The sequence below is a fragment of the Cupressus sempervirens genome, chromosome 4 (genome assembly GCF_028749045.1).
Source record: "Cupressus sempervirens isolate cs-2001-9-10 chromosome 4, ASM2874904v1, whole genome shotgun sequence".
Classification (NCBI taxonomy): domain Eukaryota; kingdom Viridiplantae; phylum Streptophyta; class Pinopsida; order Cupressales; family Cupressaceae; genus Cupressus; species Cupressus sempervirens.
In genome coordinates, this window is record NC_143121.1 from 893164841 (window position 1) to 893178491 (window position 13651).

Here is a 13651-nt window from a genome sequence, read left to right on the forward strand (position 1 = left end):
CACTATGACAAGTGTAACAAGCAAGGACATCAAGCACATGACTATAGAACTAGGACTATCAGAACACCAAGATTTGAAGGTCATTGCTACAATTGCAAGAAGTATGGACATAGAGCTTTTGAGTGTAGATCAAAGCCTATGTCGACACCTAATCAGCCAGCAAGGGGAAATAACCATGGACATCACTACAATTGGGACTACAACACTAGGTATAGTTTTCATTACTATGAGGAATATGGACACATTCCTAAAAATTGCATAAGAACACATTTCAATGGAAACTATAGCAGATAGCTTAGCCAAACCACATGCTTTAGTTGTTTGAAGATTGGTCATATCAGTAGGAATTGCTCAACAAGGTCAAAGGCACCCAACTTAGAGATCAAAAAAGGAAAAGAGAAGATGGATGTTGAACACATCAGAGGAGAAATGAATAAGACATGGAAGAAGAAAGATGACAACAACACATCAAATGGAGGGATCGCTTCACCTAATAGGTCAAGTGGTCAGACTTCATCAAACTAAGTGCAAGAAGGCATGTGTAACTGATACACAAAGCTTTATCATACATCAGTTCCTAAACAAGAAAGTACTAAAAATAAGAGATCAACATGAATAGACTTGTAGAGTTAAAACTTCAAGTTTTCATCAGTGTTGTTGAGTTAGACAAGTTACCCTTAGATGCCAAGTAACATTCTAGTACAAGCTAAGTTGTTTGCCAAAGTCAGTAGAATCTGAACGATTAGTTACAGTCGAGTTGGTAGTGGAAGCTGAGTAAAGAAGAAAATTTAGTTGAGGCCAAGTGAGGGATACTTCTGTGGATGTCAAGTGGTGGAAAGACAATAGAAGCCAAGTAATGTAGAAATGCTTAAGAAGCAGAGTAGACAGCTTTAAACACACTAAGCATTAAATGCTATGAAAATAGGGTATATTACTACATTTTAAATCATTTTTCTTCATCACAAATGAGGAGCAAAGATGAAGAAGAGTGCAGAATGACTTCAAAGTAGAGAATCTAGCATTTGAGCCAATTTTAATAGCGATTCAACATAGTTTCACCAAATTCAAGGTATTTACATTTGTGCTGAGCTACGTAGTTTTAAATTTCTTTGTGTTAAAATCCTAGCTAGCATAAATGGCCCCCAGTTCTAGGAAACCATAGGAGAAAGAGCTATTTGAGGTTCAACTAGTGTAAAGTGAAGTGAAACAACCAGATTTCTAGCAAATCCCAGAAGTGGCATACAAAAATGACCTAGTTAGAGCCCTATTAGTCATACCCCCTAAAGTAGTTATGGTTTAGGATGTTAGAAGATGTTATAAATGAAAATTTGGAGCCATAGGAGACATTGAAATGAGGGAAGCCTATGAAAAATTGTGTGAAAATAGAGTATTGAAAGATGAATACCAAATAGTTGAGAAGAAGGGTTTGACGTGTGCCCTAGAATTCCCCACAGTTTTCAAAACTAAATGGATTAGGATAGTGCTAAGCAGAATTCATGATGGAAGTTTATGATTGGAGGATGGTCCAATAAAGATAACAAAAAAGATTGTACATAAAGTAACAACGTATCCAACCCTAGATCATCCAAAGACCCTTAGAAGTGATTCTAAGGAAGCTATTGAGAAGAACACTGGTGCCAAATGGAACAAGAGAGGAATGACAATAGATACTATCCAAGACCCTCTTGTTGAATTTTTTTAGGGTTATTGCACAAAACTTTTACCAATCTAGTAGACTTAATAGTGTGCCATGCATAACAATGGATGTGGGTTATAAACTAGTGAGAAAGGATCATACTTATGATTTTGCAAAACTGCAATTTCAACAGATCAATGAGAACTTAGCATCAATAAGAAGAACCAAGGGAGCCCAATGTAAGTTTTGAGCAATTTTGATTTGCATATTTTTCTATGTATAAAATGAATTTCCATCTTTTGGTAAAGTTGTCTAGAAAGAAAATAGGTCTATAATAGCTCAAGTAAATGGATATATAGAACAAATGGGAGCTAATTTTGAGACTCTAATGACTAGATATTTTGAAGACTTCAAGAAGACCATGAAGCACAGGCTAAGAATACTAGTTTCATTAGTAGAAAATAATGTAAATGATGTATGCTTTCTTGTAGATATTAATTATACTTGTATACAAGTAGCCATATGAAGAGTTAGATGGTCAAGACCTCTTGGCTATGAGATAAACATAGATGAAGCATCTACATCCATAATTGCATTATTAGCTGAGAAAGTAGACAAGAGTGCCTCACATTTTGGTACTTTTAATGTGGTGAGATCAAAGGTGGACATGGAGTTGAAGACTGCCTCCACACTAAAGAAGAAGGACAAACTTGTAAAGAAACTTAAAGCCAAATTTGGTGAGGGCACAATAGAAGAAGAATGTTAGTACTCGATATGGTCACAATTTCAAAACTTCAAGTTTAGAGTTGTTGAACTACTTCGAACTGAAGTTCAAAGTAGTTCAAAGTAGTTTGATGGTTCAGAGGTCCAAGTTGGTTTGTTGGTTCAACATGCAGACTCAGATCAGGTTTAAGGTTGTCAAGTTCAATGATCCAGAGCAAAGGTATAAGGATCATTTAATCCAAGTTCAAAGGACTTCACAAGAAGTTTCACATTTTCCAAATTCAATTTCAGATGTTGAACCTCTTCGAACCACTTCGAACTGAAGTTTGAAGTAGTTCAAAGTAGTTCAGAATGGTTTAATGGTTCAAATAACCCATCCTATAGGTTCAATATAAATGAAGTTTAGACTCATTGGTTCGAGGTGGCATAGCAAGGACATTTAGATCATAATTATCAGAGCTTAGCAACTTCAGCATTGCCACACTTCATTGTTTGGGTTCAAAAGGAAACTTGATGGATGGAAGCTCAACTTTTGTATTCAATAAGGATATTTTAGATGAATCTATTAAAGATGACACAACCAAGCCTCAATTTGGGAATGATGTGGCTAGAAGGATATCACAAGTGATGTCATGTATAACAACATTGAAGAGAAGTTTGAGTTGTTGGAAAGGATAATCACAATGCTCGCCACTGCATTAACCTGAAATCGAATAGTGGTTGGGTGGGTACATAAGATAGCACCCAGAGAAATATTAATAATGTGCACCATTGGGATTATTATATAAAAGAATGTCTACCATTTTCCTTCCCCATCACAAGAATGATAAAACTCATAAATGATTATGTGTAATCAACATATAAGGGATAAGGAAGGTAGAACATATGTGCATTGAATGGTCAAACTTTATTAAGAAACATAGAGGAACTAAGACCCCCAATATTGGTGCGCACTGCATAATTGATGTAGGATCTGGTCAAGTTTATCTTTCTCAAGTTCTATCATTTGAATATCAATTCTGCGTAATGGCTTTGGATGCTTCTCTTCACCATGCAACTGTTACAAATGAATGGGCATAATGAATTATAAAACACCACCAAAGAATTTATGTCATTTTTGTGAAGAAAGAGAGAGGACCTCCTTGTGTTTCTGAATGATTGGGGCAGTGTTGTTGGTAAACAAATTATCTTTGTGTTGAGGAAGAAATTTCATCATGTTGCATTCATATTCGATAACAAATCTATGAATTTGAAGTTATAACATTCTAACATTCATGTTATACTGTGCCTAATTTAAAACTAAGCTTCTTGGTTTTATATGAACCCAGGGAATATGTGCAGATAGGGAGACATTTTCAAGATGGTGGATCAATGATTAGTAGCTGGGAAGTGTAAGTCAGCAAGTCATATTTTTTGACAGTCATACAGACCCTCAAACAGTGTCCTGTAACTTTTGACTGAGACATTATTTTTAAAATCGCCTTGGTGAGAATGTGGAGAACTAGGATTCTAATAACATATCCGAAATTCCACAAGATCTAACAATACAATAATTAGGTATGCCCCTCGAAATAAGGCCTATTTTTACTGCCAGAATTATGTCAAATCTGCCCAGCATCTTAAATATTTTGTTTTAAAATAGATTATTCAAATGACAGGTGGCATATGTAAACTTTTCACATAATGCAGATATATGGAAAGTGTCTAAGTAAGAGTTTGGAGAGAAACAAATAAAATTATAATGTTTTATTAAACATTATAATTATCAAGATATATACAAATTCTGGGTTATAAACATATCTCCCATATAATCTTTTCAGGACAGAATGGAAAAGGTTATGTATTATATCACAACTTTAATGATATATGTCATTAGACTTGTTACCTAATTTTAAATAAAGAGTCAAACATTATAACTATGGGGAGATATTAAAAAGAGAAGGGAAGATTAAACAAAAGAGACTTCCAAGAATTAGTTACGAAAATAGAAAAGCCATGGGAAAGAATAGGTTAAAGAGGCCAGCAACAAAGACAACAGGCAATAGATATTTTCTCTCTGGGATTGCAGACTTGGTGCTACAGCCAAGAGGGAAATCTTCTAGATTGTTTCCAGCATTAGTCCATTTTCTTGAGCAGGTCATGAGAAGTAGAGACAGGGTTTTCTTTCTTTTCTTTCTGAACTGTGTGTCAAGAGAGTTGTATTTTGTTTAAAATGCAAAGAAAACCTCAAGATTTTATTAATGGTGATTGTAATAGCAATGCATTTTTATTCTTTTAGAGGAGGGAGATTTGAAAGTTAATTGTTTGTCAAAATTTTGAGTTTGAGCAATTACTTTCCACTAATTGTGATCTTTGTGTCACTTTAGTTTTCTCTGAAATATGCTGTTATATCTCCATATTTTCATTTTTTCACTTTCTCAAGAAGATGGACAATGTGTTTCTTGATTTTGTCTTTTGTAGCATGTCAGGGTGAATGGACTTTGTGTCATTTACCATTTAATTTCTTGTAGTTGTTTACTTTTTCCCATGTCTACACTGTATTTACGGTAGATCTTTGATATCCTTTCATGCTTTTTGGTAAAAGCACCCACATTTAATTCATTGAACATCTTGTATGGGGAGCTGTACTCGATAAAAATTCAGAGGAAGGTTATCAACCCCATGATAACTTCTCCAACTGTTGGTGTTAGTTTGTCCTTTCATTTGGGCATTCAGGGTCATATTTGCACACATTTCCTCGAAGGACAATTTGTTCACTAACAAAGAAGAAGATGAAGAAGCTGAAGATGATGAAGAAGAACAAGGACATGAGACACTTGTTTGACCCAAGGCATGGCTAAGGATGTGAAAGAAGAAGAAGGTGCCAAGCAAGAAGTACCCAATGCTAAACCTAAGAAGAGAAAAGCACAAAAATAGCGTGTTGCACAACCCAAGGGGAAGAAGAAAGCAACAAAGTCAAGCCCAACCAAGCCAACTACAAGGACAACAACAAAAGTGGCTAAGGAAAAGGGGAAGCAAAAATACATAGAGCAAGGAGGGCCTATAGAACAAAAGAAAAGAAGAAAATATGTTGCACCCCTAGAGTCAGATGAAGAAAAGACAAAATTTGACAATGATCAATTCAGATTGGTAAGACATTCTAACTAGTCTAATTTGGAAAATTTTTGTGATAACATTAGAGATAATGTAAATTTAACTAGTTTAAAGACCACTAATTTAATAAATTATCAAGAGAAGAACAAAACATAGTGGAAGAGTCTATCTATACTATGATCACCAAGTTCAAGACTACCCCACTTGAACTAGACAATTCTATGCCTAAGGAGCTAAGCTTCATTGTAGAAAATAAATGACATTACTGCCTAAAAATGGAGATGGAAATAAGAGAGTCAACATTGGCTCATGTAATGCTAGATCTTACAAAAGGAAAAATAAGAAATGTTAGTAAGAAACATGGGAGCAAATTTGCACCCAAATATAGAGCCTTTAGTATTTTACAGAATAAAATTGAAGATGTTATAAAGAAATCCACACAAATGTGGAAATTAATTTATCAATTGACAATAGTCAAAGAAGGCCAAGAAGATCCCTTTGAGGGAAGAAATGATAAGGAAGAAGAGGAGAATGAAAAGGATGAAGAAGGAGAGAAAGAGAAAGAAGAGGTAACTATGGTGGAGAAGACACAACAAGGTGAAGAGGCAACAACTGAGGAGTAACAAAAAGAATAGAGTGTCCAAGACACCTAATTGACACCACCAAGTCCAACACATAAAACACCTACACCTGCATAAACTATAATTTTAAAGGATGTTCTTGACACCTGAGGTCAAAACATCAATCCACTAACTATAGAGGATCTCAAAAAGATCCTTCACCAAACAACATTGCAATCATAGTTGTGCACAAATCCTATTTTGGTGAGTGTAGAAGAGTTGCAAAAAGTTGTAGTAAAAGTACCAAGGAAAAGGTGAACACACAAGAACCACCTTCACTACGTCCTATAGGTACAAATGATCAACCAAAAGAGCAAGTAGTGCAAGACACAACTACTAAGGTTGATCCCACAGTGATAGAAACAATAACTACTGAGTAGCCAGCAAAGGAAAAGACAAGATAAGATGTTCCTATAGTACAAATCCAAGGTGCACCTCCTCAAATCATTATCATTGATCAAGGAAGAAGTGGAGAAGATAAGGAAGAGGGGACAACCCCCAAGGAAAGAGAGCAAGAGGCAATACAGACACTGGTGAACTTGCCTACCTTAGGGACTCCTACTATGTAGCCAAGCACTAATGTAGTAGCATTGCAAATCTCAGCACCAAGCTTGAGTTCTACCAAGTTAGCAAGGGTATTTCACTATGGAGGCCCCGCACTTGATGAAGAAATAGTCATATCAAGTTATAACTTAAAAATAATGAACCTAGCACAGATAAATGAAGTGCAAGAGGCACTTGAGAGAAAGAAGCAGGAGATACTAAAAAATGAGTATAGACAAAAGCAAGCATAAGTAGAAATCAAAGACGTATTCCTTGATGCATTTAGCTTGCATGTACCTAATGAAACAAAGCCCATCATGGAGAAATTATCCAACATAGTGGACCAGGTACAAAATCAAGACCTTGATACTAATGTTAAATTATTAGAATGATCTAAAAAGAAATTTCAAATGAAAGTTAATGAGAAGATATCCAGTGAGATATCACTATCATAGTTTGAACTAACTAAGAAAATAGAAAAAGTGAAAATAGTACTTGAGAACATATTCTCATTGTACTCCAAATTGTGTGACTCATCATATTTCACACAAGAAACTAGCTAGAGAATACTGAGCTTGGAAAGGAAAATTAAGATATCTAGCACACAGCTACCAAAAAATCTAGTTCAAAGTGAGAAACATTTTGCAACAATGCTTCACACTCAGAAGGAGTTAGCTATATTGGCAGCAGAAGAGGCCAATGTTAAAGCCAAATTGATACAAATATAGTCTACTATTACCCCACATCTAGAAGTACTCCATAAGGAAGTGGCCTATGTAGAAAATGTTTTAAAGAAAGACCCCAATCCTTCTACCTTAGAAGGTCTTGTACATGTTGTAGCAGAGACAACCATTTAGCTCAAAGCACTAGAAATTTCCTTAGACAATTGCGATGCTTCTCTAAAGATGATAATGGAGGTAAATAAAACATTTTTGGCTAAATATTCTATTCATTCTTAGCACCTTTTGACATAAGTGTCAAAAAGGGGGAGATATAAACACTATGCATATAATAAGAATGGGGGAGATAATACATTTTTGATGGAGATAATAAAGAATATCCAAAGGAGGAGATATTCATGGAAGGGAGAGACATAATAAAGGTAGGAGATAGAGTTATTCAAATTTTGAATTTTGAGGAGAGATAAGGAAATAAAGCCAAAAGGACAATAAAAATTGCAAGACGATGTGAAAGGGGGAGAAAACATGGAGTAGAAACAAAGGGAGAGTACAAACAAAGTAGATATAGGGTACAAACAAGGAAATAAGTATTAGACACATCAGCATGAGACAAATTCAGCTTAAAGGAATTTTGGTTACATAAATGACACATTAGCTCACGGGGAGTTACAAGCTTTTGAGGCATATAGTCTTCTACAAAATTTTGAACAAGTTTTTGAAGTTATGTACATATGTTGAATAGATTTTGTATTATACTCATAGAGATCAAATTCATAATGCTTAGTCAAGTGTTTCTTCCACTCATGTCAAAGGGGGAGATTGTTGTTCTTAGATTGGTTTTGACAATTGAGTGTCAACACACTTAACCAATTTTCAAGTTGATGCCGAGTATAATACATAATCTGAGCTATAGTATGTGCTAAGCCAAAGATTCAATAGGTGCCAAGTAAACTTTAGGTGCCAAGAAAATTTTAGGTGCAGAGTGATAAGTGATGCCAAGTCATTATAGGTAGTAAGCAGAGTATAGATGCCAAATGAAACAAAATTACTATAGGAGCCTTGTGAGACAAAATTCCTATATGTGTTGAGCATCAACAATTAGTAAGTCCTAAGTAACATAGAATCAACATATGAGTTTGTGCCTTCATAAACTCAGATGTAAACTATTTTTGAAGCCAACTTAAGATGAATCTCAAAGGATCTTGAAGATAAGATCGAATCTTTTGTATTACAAATGTAATCAGCATGCAACCAAAAAGAAAAATGGAGAAAGCATGGAACCAATAGGAAAAGTGAAAGAACTAAGTGGGAAAAGAAGAATGAATATTGATCATAGATTCATACCTAACCCTAACTCTTCAAAGCCTTTAAAAGGAGGACAAAACCCCATTGTGTGTGTGCATGAGTAAGAGTTTATGGGAGAATGCTAGTGAAGTGCAGAGGGGTGTAAAGACTTAGAAAGAGCATAACAACATTGTAGAATTCAGTTGATCAAGAAAAAAGTATTAGAATTTCAAGGAGAGATATATCAGATCAGGGAAGGATCAGAATACACAAAACAAAACAAGGATTTGGAATCGATAATTGAAGATTGCATGTTATTAGGTCAAGACTTTCTAATACTCTCTAGCCATTCTATTAGGAATTAAAATCCTATTATGATAGGTTGGTTTAATAGCCATGTTGTAAGCCTTTAAACAAGGTGCTAAATCCTTTAACAAGGTAACATTTTAAGTGAGTGTTTTTAAATCTTTTAACTAGGTCACTTTTAATAGGATGTAAAGTCTTTAATAGGGCATGTCTTTCATAGAGCAGACCATTGTAAGTGGTCAAACTTTGTAACCTTAAATAGTTAGATATTGCTACAGTGATACTTTGTGGGTGTCATCCCCACCCCAATTTGACCTTCTCATTTTAGAGGGTTTCTAGGTTACCAAAATCTTGTGTTATTTGTTTTCATGCATGTCTTTACTTTCATGTTTATTAGATGAATTAGATGCATGTGAATGATTTCAGCTAAAAGGTTTTAAAAGGTTAAAGGCTAGTTACTTCTGATTCACCCCCCCCTGTTAGAAGTAAATCTTCCCACTTGTAAATTCCAACATTTAAATGCATCAAAATAGTTATCCATAATACTAAAATAGTTTTCTCCCATTTCTTCTATATACTCATTAATTTGGCAAAGAGCAAGTGCATATTTTCTCCACACAACTATACCTTTTGATGGGAAAAACTTTTTCACGAAGAAAAATAGACAAGTTAAGAGTGAACTAAACTTACAAGGGTTATTCTTTGAAGTTCTTATGCTCTTCATATTTTTGTTAAATTGATTCAACATCAACTCATCTAGGTTAAATGACATGTTGTTCTTGACCACTTTGAATGCAAGATCCTCTACTTTACAAGATACATTGTTGAGTCCACTCAAGCTATATATCTTATCTGCAATGATATGTATTCTAAACTTTAGTTCTATATCCATGACATAGATGATCTTCATTCCCCTTCCATCCCACTTAGAAAGGGTTTTATTTTCTAGCTCTACATGAGTTAGGGTTTTAGTCATTTTTTCCTTAGTTAGCATTGGAATACTTATGATCCTATGAATCATTTTCTTTGTTATCAAAATAGGTTGCTCCAACCACAACTACCCATTATGCACATGGTTGAGAGTAAATCTTATCCACTTAATCTAAAAGTCTTGTGGCATGTGAGGAATGTAAGTCAAACCCTTAGCTTCAAGGTGTTGATGTTCTAGTTTTAATATGCTATTCACACATAATTTTTCCAATGACTCATCTATTTCAAGAGTTCCAATATCTTGAACCAAGCATAAAAAATGCAACAAATATCATTAATCAATAGTACATTGGATGGAATCTAAGATTGAACTCTACTTGAATCTAGGGTTTATCCGATAGCCAAACTAATCTTAAAGTCTGGTGCCTTCCATTCCATGCCTCAAACTAACAATTCTGACCCTTTCTGAGTCTTGCAACTAGAGGATGCCATTTTCTCAATAGGGTTTTTAGAAAATATGTAAATCTTCAATAGTAATTCACATAGATTGCTTAGATGTAATAAAATTGTTCTGCACAAATAGCTCTTGAAAATTCATGGTGACAAATGAATTCCATTTTTCCCTTTTTATCAAATTTTGCATTTCAATCACCATAAATGCCTGGTATGATTTTTTTCTCAATGACAAACTATCTTCCACTTGGCTTGCATTGAATACTTGGCACAATCATACATGACTCAGTGTCCGCACAATAATTTTTAATAACTCCCAACCTTGCTCAATAGAGTCTTGCAACCCATCCTTGCTCGGTAATGACTACCATTTTCTTGAATGTTGATATGGATCTTTCCATTGTACTAATTGGAACTAATGTAAAATGTCTATTTTAGAATCCTAGTTTCATTTCTCCTTGTGGGAGATCAAGTGGAAATTCTTGAGTCACCCCACTCTTGAGTGACATTTGTTTCATTTCTCAAACTAGCATTCTTAGAAGATTTTGGAATCTATTGCTGTCTCATTTTCTTTCTAATGTTATTAGCTTTTTCCTTCTTTTCATCTTCAATTTTTCTATTATTAATATAATTCTTGGCAACATGACCAAATTTTGTACAAATGAAACATATTTTGGTGGAGTCTCTTGTCCTCATGTGATGTTTTACATAATTCATTTCAATGGATCCATATTCTCCACAATCATCTACACCAAGTGTTATAGTCGCAACCAAATATAGCTATTACAATTTATTCTACTAGGTTCAATATCTTAGTTTTGCATTCATAAGATTTGTGCCCATGTTTCTTGCATTTGTGACATTTTCCTTCAAACTTAGGTTTCTCTTTGCATTCATTAGCTCTATGACATTGCTGATTAAAATTGTAGCATTTTTTGTTGAATTTAGCTTTGCCATTGCTCCAAAATTTGTTTGATGTATGACTTATCTTACCATAGTGATTGCAAGTAGGTTTTTGATTCTTTAGAGCTCCTTGCTTAGATGATTAACCTTCTTCTGTAAATCCAATTCTTGCCTTACCTTTCTATTTGTATTGGATTTTCTCATTTAGTTGATTCATGTCTACTTGAGATTTCATCATCCTCTGATTGGTTTGTCTTTTAGTGTTTAGATCATTCTACAATATTTCATTATTTGATCTTAGACTCATGATTTCTTCATTTAAATGAGTGAGCTGATTAATGAAGTCTACCTTCTGAAGGGATAGATGCTAAATTTCATTGTTCTTTCCTTCTACCCCTTTTTTTTAATCTTATTTTTCTCTTCCATTACTTCACACAATCTTACTAACTAAATTTCTTTCTTTTTTCTCATCTTTCTTACTTCTTCTTGGAGAATAGCATTCTTTTCTAATAGTTCTTTGATTACCTCATTTGCTTCATTTGAATTGATTTCTGAGTGAGTATCTTTAATTCTTTCTTTAGTGTAGAGTTTTTCATTCATCTGAATTAGAAGATCTTTTCTTCTTTTCAAGGATTGAGAAAGTTACTCCTTTACTTTCTTGAGTTGCACAATAGCCAATTCCAAATCCATCTTTTCATTGTCAATAGCCTTATCAAGTCTAAATAGCTCCATAGCCTTTGATCTTTGCTCAAGTTGTTAAATTTCTTTCCTAAGAACCAAAAAGCTTTAATACCAATTGTTAGAAATATATATGATAGGCTAAGTTATTGAGAGGGGAGGGGTGATTTAGTAACTAATAAAACTTAATCCTTTACTTACCAATTAATCCTTCGTGTGTATTATGATCTATTTATATGCATGAAAAACTGAAAGTAATAAAACATTCATAAAACTTTGACACACAATATGGTGACCTAGAAACCTCCCAAATAGAAAGTAAAATTGGGGTGGGGATGATACCCACAAACTTTAGTAATGTAGTAGAAATTTGGCCTGTTAAGGCTTACAATGATTACTTCTAATGACCTGCCTTGTTAGGAGCAATAAGGACTACTAGGTCCACCTTGCAAAAGGATTTAAAAACACACAATGAAGTGTGCACTTGATAAAGAGATTTACAAAAGACTGTTAAGTCTACCTTGTGAAAGGATTTAACTAATCCATCTATTAGCATGAAATAGTGGCGGATCTCTAATCTGTATCTTGTTTTTTTGAATGAGATTCCTTTGAGTGTAATGATCACCTTGTTGTGATAGATAAATCTTTGTTGTTCCTTATATTGTTGTAGCTTTTGTACTTCACACTTTTACTCTTCTCTACTTGTTACCTTTCATATAATTTTATGCCTTTGGATGTGATATAATACATTACATATATACCAATCCAAATTACAATTAAACAAAATTAGCTATAATACAAGTTTACATAAAATACACAAAGTCGGCCTAGCTGTAGAAACTCAGGTTCTAAAAACTAACTCAATGAGGTTCTGATACTCAACATCCACTATTAATGCTTAGCATTATCATGTTTTTGGTAGATATAGAAGTTCAGTCCATACTGATCACTTCCAAGTAGTTTGAACTCAATTTACATTGGTGACTCGATGAATAATATAAAACTTGACATATAAATTGAATCACTTGATTAACACTGCATAGCTTGGTCAATGCTATCACTACAAGCTTGGTATAAACTAAATCACTTGGTTAACACTTAGTGGCTTAGTCAACACTCAATTCACATTACTATAACTATGAACTCGATAAACACTTCACAACTTGGTTTGTACTGAGGAACTTGGCAAACACTAAGAAGCTCAGTTTACACTAATAATTACCAACTTGGTAGAAACTTCTTGACACAAATTGAATATTGTTCCTTGAACTTGATAGAAAAGCTTGAAATGCTTGGTTAATACTGTTAACTATACAATAATCTTGGTAGATACTTACTATCTAAATAAGTGTGTGTCACTAATAACAAACTTGACTGTAATGTAAATAATTACATCATGTCAACTTGCAAAAAAATGGTCAATAAGTCCCCAAAAAAAATAATTTGTGGGCTACACCCATGGCTATATTGGGGGCTTCCACCCCCAAACCCTTTCTTGATGCCCAACCCAACCCCAAACCTTATTAAGGAATTTTGGAGAGTGTAAAATACTTTCCTATTCAATCACCACAAACTAACAAGCCCGAGCACTGCATTGTGATCCTTTCTTTTTGTCTCTAAATTCCAATAGCAAGACCAATCCCATTGGAGATATTGTGAATTCAAAATCATGATCTAATTATAGACACATTCCTTCATATCTAAATTAGCATGCCTAAGAAAGCATAGGTAGCACCTCTAATTCACATCTTCTTGGTCATCATATATTTAGTGTTTATGTTCTCATAAATGCAAGTGACATA